Source organism: Suncus etruscus, chromosome 2, assembly GCF_024139225.1.
Source record: "Suncus etruscus isolate mSunEtr1 chromosome 2, mSunEtr1.pri.cur, whole genome shotgun sequence".
In the NCBI taxonomy this organism is placed as follows: domain Eukaryota; kingdom Metazoa; phylum Chordata; class Mammalia; order Eulipotyphla; family Soricidae; genus Suncus; species Suncus etruscus.
Genome location: NC_064849.1, coordinates 93,172,376 through 93,181,013, shown reverse-complemented (window position 1 = coordinate 93,181,013; position 8,638 = coordinate 93,172,376).

Genomic DNA, 8,638 nt, shown 5'->3' with positions numbered 1-8,638 from the left:
GATCAGAGCCTGCATTGCTGCCCAGGATAGTGCCACCCTCAGACTTGTCCTCTGGGGGGTGTTTGATGTCCCTCTAAATATTTCAGAGGGACATGCAGGTCTATCTTAGTGCTCTGTCCTTCCTTCAAACACTTGCTATCTTTTAGCTTCCTGGTTACACACATCAGGGAACCAGATGAACAAACCTTTAGCTACTGTCATAATGGGAGGTTAGAACTAGAAAGTAATTGTTTAGTTGGAAGAAAATTTAGTTTAGTTGAGATCATTCAACCTGTTTCTTACCTTGCATTTTTACAGACTTTTACCCAAAATATCTGGATTGAATTAACTTGCTCAGACCTCTTGTTAGAGCCGAGAAGCAGAAGTCCATTGATTTTTTTTCCATCTATTTTCCCCAACTCTTAGAAAACATTGCACTAGGTAAATCATAATGGACTCATTGGTGACCTTGTAGAAAAAGAATCAGAAGGGCAAGCTGTTGTTCCAAGTAAATGAACTTTCCAGAACCTTTATAAACATGTGAAGTAAAATAATATATAACAGGCACCAAAGAAAAATTTCTATCTGTGACATTATTTGTCCCCTGGACATAGAATAATAAAAGTAGGAGCTGGAGCGATAGCACAGTGGTAGGAAATTTGCTTTGCACACAACTAACCCAGGACAGACCTGGATTCAATCTCTGACATCTCATATGGTTCCCCAAGCCAGGAGCAATTTCTGAGTGCATAGCGAGGAGTAACTTCTGAGCGTCACTGGGTGTGGCCCAAAACCAAACAAAAAATAGTTGCTGTGTATTGATTATCTTTAGCTTAATAGATAGGCTTTAGCTTGTGTCCTGGTACCTGCATGAAGATAGATTAGAGGAGCACACCCTGGTCAGGTCTCTGTCCTTTTTTTGTTTGTTTGTTTTTTGTTTTTTTGGTTTTGGGGCCACACCCGGCGGTGCTCAGGGGTTACTCCTGGCTGTCTGCTCAGAAAAAGCTCCTGGCAGGCACAGGGGACCATATGGGACACCGGGATTCGAACCAACCACCTTTGGTCCTGGATTGGCTGCTTGCAAGGCAAATGCCACTGTGCTATCTCTCCGGGCCCAGGTCTCTGTCCTTAGAATTTCTGATTTCAAGGCCTGGAGCAGTCTCTGGCATGGCTGGAAGAGGCTGCAGTGATCTCAGGCCCATAAGCTCAGGCCCCAGTGAGTCTGTTGAGGTCACCAAGGCTCCTTTTCCCAAAGTGTAACCCTCACCAGATTGGTAGGATTCAGGGTAGGCAACTGCAGGGCCTGAGTGTTTGCTGATGCCTGGGCAAGCACTTCTGATGGGGGACAAGTGCTCCAAGGAAGAACTGGGCTCCAAGAGGCTATTCACAGCTCAAGCTGATGAGCAACTTCTGATGCCAGGGGGTGCAGGAGGCTGAATCCTAGTTCCCCCACTACCCCTGTGGGGCACATCTCAGGTAGTGGTTCATGCTCTGCTAAGCTTCCATCTGCTCTAAAGAAGAGATGAAGGTGCGAGTTGCAAGAGCTCACCAGGCAGGCTCCTCTCCTGGCCCCATATCTGTTTCTCCTGCCCATACCCTGGCATAGGCAGCTCCTGTATCTGTAGTCCCCATGGGCCAGGCTCTTAGAAGTGGAGATACATCTGTTTGCTGAGGGGGTCATAGGATGCCAACAGGAGCTGGAGCTGGGAGAGCTTCAGAATTTCTTGCTCTGCAAACTCTTCCTGGAGCCCCCAGCATCTGCTCCCCCACAGTACAGGTCACTCAGGACTCTCTTGGAGCCATTCTGCTTCCCCCATGGACTTTGCTGGACAAAACTGGCTCTCACCATAAGCCAAGATACCCAAGAAGTTATGCACCATTGTGCAGCACAGGGACAGACCAAATCTCCCTGGTCATTGTCAAAATGCCAACTAGCCCTCCACCTAAGCCAACTGAGCTGGAACACACGGATGAGCCCACAGCAAGATCCCAGCCCATCCCTTCACATCTCCATTCTTAAAGAAGAGCAAAGAAGCACAGAAGAGAAAGAATTCAGACCCTGCTACCCCATCCACCACCATGTTCCCCAGCTTGTCTCCCCCACTGCCACATCCCAACACTCTGACTTTGTTCTGCTTTGAATACACTTTGCTTCTGGGATAGGGACCAAGGGACCAGCTTGGGACCAACTGGCTTTGCCTCCTTTGCACATAAGGAAGCCTTGGCCTTTCTACCTCTGAGAGTCACAAAGCCAGACCCATTGGTCCACCATGAGACTACCTGGGTTCAGGTGTCTCTGTGACCATCCCACAACCACACTCACCTGTCTGGAATGAAGATGCCATGCAATAAAGGGGGACCTGCAGATGGGCGGCTGTTCTTCCTGCAGCTACGGAATCTGCAAGTTCTCTCCGTCCATGCAGGATTTCCCCATCTGTTCTAGAAGAATTGCCCCCACCCCAACACAGACCTCAGCCCCAGAGAAAGTCCATCCCTGGGTGAGCTCTGACCTGCCCTCATTCAGAGTCCAAGTCCTACTCTCCTCTCTCCCCTGCTGCTGCATTTCTTATTGATTTGTATTGTCTGGTTGTTTTCCTCTCAGTAAGAGCTTCCTGAATCCATGACTCATACATATCTCAGTCCTTGTGCTGGCCCCAACTTAGAATTCAATGTGCAGAAAATAAACAACAGAAGAAAAACTCTTTCTCCCTGGTTTTCCTATGTGGGCTCGAAAGCAGTAAGGCAGTAATTTTTCTCTCATTCTCATATTCTCTGTCCAATATAACTTTCTCTGATCACCTGCCTTATTCACTGTCCTTTACTCTCTTTCTCCCTCCCCCCTCTATTTCCTGCTCCCTCTCCCTTCTTTCCCTTCCTCCTTCTTTCCTTCCTTTCTTGCCTCCTTTCTTCCATTCCTCCATATTCCTTCACTCTTTTCCTCCTTTCTTCCTTCCCTCCTCCTTTCCTTCTTTTCTTTCCTTCTTCCTTCCTTTGCTTCTTTCTTCCTCCCTTTTTCCTTCATCCCCTCCTTCCTTTCCTTCTTCCTTCCTTCTTTCCTCCTTTCCTCCTTCCTACATTGCTTTCCTCCTTCTTCTTTCCATCCCTTCTTCCTTCCCTCCTACCTTCCTTCCCTCCTTCTCCCTTCCCTTCTTCCTTCCTACCTTTTCTCTTTCCCTCCCTCCCATCCTTTCTCTCCTGTTTCCTCCCTCCCTCTTTATGTCCTTCCCTCCCTCCCTCCATTCTTTACTTCCCTCCCTCTCTTCCTTCCTTCCTTTAACTCTTCCTAGATTTCATCCTGAAAGCACTTCTCAGGACTTGGCTCAAGACAATTTCTACTTGTCCCAGCAACTTTACCTGCTCCTTGGTTTCTTTCATTCCCAGTCACTTGATGAGCATTGGCTGATAAGCATGGCTGGTAGGTAGTTTGGGCCCCAGGACTGTAAACCTGCTTCTGCTGGGGTCCCATGGTGCAAGAGAGATGTAGTTCCACTGGTAGACACAGGGGGGAAAAAACCAACAAAGGTTGCTGTTGGCAAGATAGACTGTTTTTAGAGACTATCAGAGGTATTTTCCCTGAGCATGAAAATGTGGGACCCACCATTTTGCCCCTAAACAGGTTATGGAACTCAGTGACAAGTACAGGCCAGCAGGACTGTGGATAGACAATGGCTGCCCACCCCTCCCTTGGCTCTCCTGGGTGAATCCTAACAACTGGTCAACCCTGGGAGCTTAGAAGGGCAGCCCGGGTCTATAGTTTGAGACATGCATGACAGCACCAAGCGAAAGAACTGAGTTCAAGTTGTGACTCCTGCTGGCTAGGGTGGGCTCAGCTCTGCCTTCAAGGGTCTCAATTAGCTCTCTTTGGGGGTCCCCAGCAGTGCTGTGTATGAGGCTCATGCCACACCTCCATTAACCTACCAGACTCTGCTGCTGAGAACCAGTCATGCAAATTGCAGAGGTAGATTGGGATTTGAAGGGAGACCCAGCAGAGCTCTGTGACCTTTTGTAGCCCTATGCCCTCCCACACAAGATGATATGGGGTTCCAGATTGGTGGACATTGGTCATTAAAGTTGTGCTGGCCTCTTCTCTAGAAGCACCATAAAGATGGGGGCTCTAGAGCTGGCAGGTTAGTGAGCCATGACTGACCCTCACTCTGCTCAGGGAACTACTCAAGGTCCTTCCTCCTTCCTGCAGTTATAAGTGATGGAAACTCACCTTCACCTGCTGGTCTCTAGCCTAAGCAGAAACTACATTGCAAATACCAAACTGGTAGCCCCTAAGCCTTGACTGGTTGAGAATCAAAGTGCAGGGTGCATTTCATCACACTTCCTCACCTTCCCTTTTAAGCCGTTGGGTCAACCAGCTGATAGGGTCAAGTTGCTGGTTGCTTCCCTCTCTTCTTCTTTTGCTTGTGCTGCAGACAAGTCTCATGCTCATGACATCCACTTTTAACTGTGATTCATGAAGCAATAAGGGAATCCGTTATTCAAGCAGCCATTTCTGCTCCAGATTCCTCCTTTATTCGCTTTCTCATTAGGAACCCTCAGCAGCCATCCATTTCTCAGGAAGGCGCCAATTTGCTTTCCTGAGGGAGAGAGATGGGACATCCAAAAATGCATAGTGGCCGCATGGGTGATTTGTCACAAACTCAGGAGGAGCAAAGCACAGTCGGAACTGTCCTGGGAGTCCCAGGTACCTGTGTGAGATATGTTCCACACCCACTTCCAGCTGATTTCTTCAGGCAGGAATTGGCCAAAAGGACTCTAGGGATGTCTCTGTGGGCTAGTTCCCAGCATGGAATTACCCAGAAACAAGCCTTCCGTAGGGGGCCGAGGATGGTGCCTCTCTTGCTGGGGATGGGATAATCTAAAGCCCCCCACTGCAGGTTCAAGCTGAACCTGTACAATAGAGAGGAAGAGGCAAATCCCTATCCAAACTCTCTTTGGTCATGTACCTGTGTACTCAGCTCCACACTTTGTGCTTCCATGAAGAGTCTTTCTGTCCATGGTACAGATTCATGAGAGAGGGCAGAGGTGCTGATGGTGGAATAGAAACAATGCTGCAGTATCTTGGTTTGTCAGGAAAGAGAGCAGATCCTAGACTCTAAAGAAAGGGCTGCTTATGGAACACCCCAACACTTGTCTCCAGATTAATGCCCCTTTTGCCTCTTCTGATTTTCAGAGCTGTCTCCAGATTGTGGTCAGTTGGCTCCTTCTGGTTGGCCTACTGTGCCCATTACCATTCAATGGTCCCTCACCCTCAAACACTGCTGACTTACTCTCTGCCAGCTATAACACAGCCCAGTATTGGCTCCAATAACCAGCGGCCCTGGGATCCCCTAAATCAAATAAGTTATACCCTACATTCTTCAGTGGTGCTTCTCCTTTTAAATCCCCCAACTGTCTTGTCTTCCAAAGAGAATTAAAGATGTCTTCTGACAACGGTACAGTGATCTCAATCTGCACTCAGAGTCTGACACAAAGACCAGACTGTTTCCTTCATGTCTCTGGGCAGTGTGAAACTCCACTGAATCAACTGTAATCCCCAATCCCTTCACAAAGCCCAGATGAGCCCTAGACACAGAAAGGAAGGCAGCATAAAGGATATTTCTGGCCATAATACCTGCACAAATCCTAGTGAACACACATACATACACACAGACACACAACCCTTAGTTATCCTTCTTTGTCTCATCTCAGTCTCAGTGTCTCAAATGTAAAGACTTTGTCCATCAGCACATCACAAACTCTGGTCATGATGAAAATTTTCCATTCATCTTACTTGCACATTTGGGCAAGTGTGGCATGCATTGTGTGTGTGCGTGTGCACGCACATGCGTGTGTGCATGTAAATGAGATAAAGGATCTTTTTGCACATGTGCAAACCTGATGTCCCCCTTGGCTTTCAATGCTCTCCTATCATTTCACTGACTAGGGAATATATTTTTATCTTTCAAGACCACATAATGTTTGCTGCCATAGCATTGTTACTCAGTCTTTCTTTGTGTGCACAATATCTTTCCTTTATTTCATAAGCATCATGGTCACTCTATGATAGCAACTTTATCTGAATATTTTAAAGGATCCATTTGGAATGGGGAGGAATCACCTTCTAAAGAGTTATTTGGTCAATGTAGTCCCTCTCTAATCTCTCTCCACTGTGCCATGAGTGAGACATGCTCCTGTCAAAATTAAAAATGAAGAAATGCTGGAAGAATGTTTGAAATATGTTAGAGAAAGAATTTAGATTTTAAATATACAAAAGGGTTGGAGAGTATAGGGCTTAAGGCATGTGCCTTGCATGCTGCCAAGCCTAGTTCAATTCCTACCATCCCATGTTTACCAGAGCATAGTAGTTACTCCTTTGGCCTTCCTCAAGATCCATTAGGATGGGCATGGCAATATGGATTACACTCACGGAAGGAGGTAGCAAATTCAAGTCCCGGGGAGGGAGTGTACAGAGCTCATTAGCATATGTCAATCCCACTTGTCTGAAGCACAGTTGTGAGGCACTTTCTGATTCCATGAGGACCTTGGACAGAATCCCTAACTCCAGTTTGCAGTATGTCAGTGTCTCAGAGAAGAGGCCATCCATGAGCTGAGGCCCCAGACAGCAAGATTTAACCCCTGTCATTGCTAAAGGATCCTTCAGGGGCTGTTGGGGCTGGTTCAGTCATAGTTGAATGTGGAATTTGAAGACCTCTGGCATGAAAACAATTTAGCAATATGTTAAGTGAGTTTAAAAAGGTCTTAAATTTAGGGTTAGTTCATGTCTTCCTTTTTCATCAGAAATTTTGGGTTTGTTTTATGTCAAGAAATCTAGCAGTCTTGGAAAGAGAATAGACTAGAGCCAGCACAAGATCTAACAAGAGTTTTCTTCCCAAGATTCTTTTCTGCAAAGGTGAAAAGAGACAGAGAGATCATGCACCAGAGAAGGCATTTGCCTTTCACTCTGCCTCTGATTCAATCCTCAGAACCACATATGGTCCCCCAGATACTGCCAGGAGTGATGACTGAGCACAGAGCCAGGAGTAAGTCTTTAGCATGGCCAAATGAACCCCAGAAAAACACAAACAAAAGAAATATGATTAGCATAGTAATTAAACAGATATGCTAAGTACATGCTGTTATTATAACATATTTTTAAGTTCCATACAAGGCAAATATCCCAGAATAGATGATCAAGATTAAATGTACTAAATCAATAGAATAACCTCTTTCTCTTATTTTTTATTTACAGTAATATCCTTGCTAATTGTATGGCGATTAATCAAGAGTAAATGTTCTGAGTAGGCTTAGTATAAATACTATCAAGCATATGCATATACAATAAGGTAAAGTTATGATTAAATTATTTGACTTTTTTATCTACAGATGGAAAACAGAAACAAACTTTTGACTTTCATGTTTTGCATGTGAAAGTTTAATAATGGACTCACTGTATTTTTAATAAAATTTAAAAAGTAAAGATCATTAAAAAAACAATTCATAGGGCTCTCATGAGGAATGATTAAATTACATTTTTCTAGTGCTTACAATTTATGCATAACAACTACAGCATTATTAAAACAAAACACAAACTAAACTCCAAAAGAAACAGAAGGATAAAAATTAATTTTAATCTGATCCAAAATGATAAAACTGTTACGAAAAAAATATTTTCATGGCTGACTGCCTTAAAATGAAGGTTGGCCTCAGTCCAATAGGACTATAATATGCAATTAAAACATAAATTTGCATGATAATAGTCGATTCTTAGCCTACTCCAAATTTCAAAATGGGAAAACAACACTAAGCTGGTCTGGCAAGTCATTTCCATGACAAGGGTGAAATCTGCCTTTAGGAAAGTAAGGGAGAAAAGAAAACAGACATTCTGTAACTGCAGAACTAAAGAAATTCATCACCAGCGGGGCTGGCAATGGGCTGAACTAGGTTAACTTTTGTCCAAGTGATTTGACTTGATCTGTTTTTCATCCTACCTCTAATCACTGTAGTTTTCTTAACCCAATTCTGATTTTCTGCTACTGCTCCCTATAAGAAGTGACCAAGGCAGAGTGTGGTGGCAATAAGACATCCTCCTAAGATGTTAAGAATATAGACTACAAAATTTTGGGTACTTTCTTTCTTTTTTTATTTTTTTTTATTTATTTAAGCACCGTGATTACAAACATGATTATAGTTGGGTTACAGTCACAAACAGAACATCCCCCTTCATTAGTGTAATATTCCCCCCTCCCAATGCCCCACTCCCCCCTTCCCATCCCCTGCCTGTATTTGAGACAGGCATTCTACTACAGTTATTTGTTTTTAAGTTCAGTAAACTGTTTTTTTTTTCTTAAAGGATAAGTGTTTAAAAAATACAATAATAAATTTGTGACAGTGGCAATCACCGTTGTTTGCTTAGGCCCAGAAAAATATGGGGAAAACGGGGAAAAAATCCTTGGCCTGATTACAAGAAGGCCTCACCCCAGAAGTTTATTGGCATAAGACCCACTCTGAACTTCAGGCATACCAGTCTGTCCAACCCAAGTCGTTCTCCGTGGTCCTGGTGAAACTTTTTCACACTTTAGCTGTTGTTGGTATCAGGTTCCTATATTTAAAGATTCTGGATTCTATGCATTTCTTTCATTGAAGTCAGGCTGATGTGGAGCATCGTCTA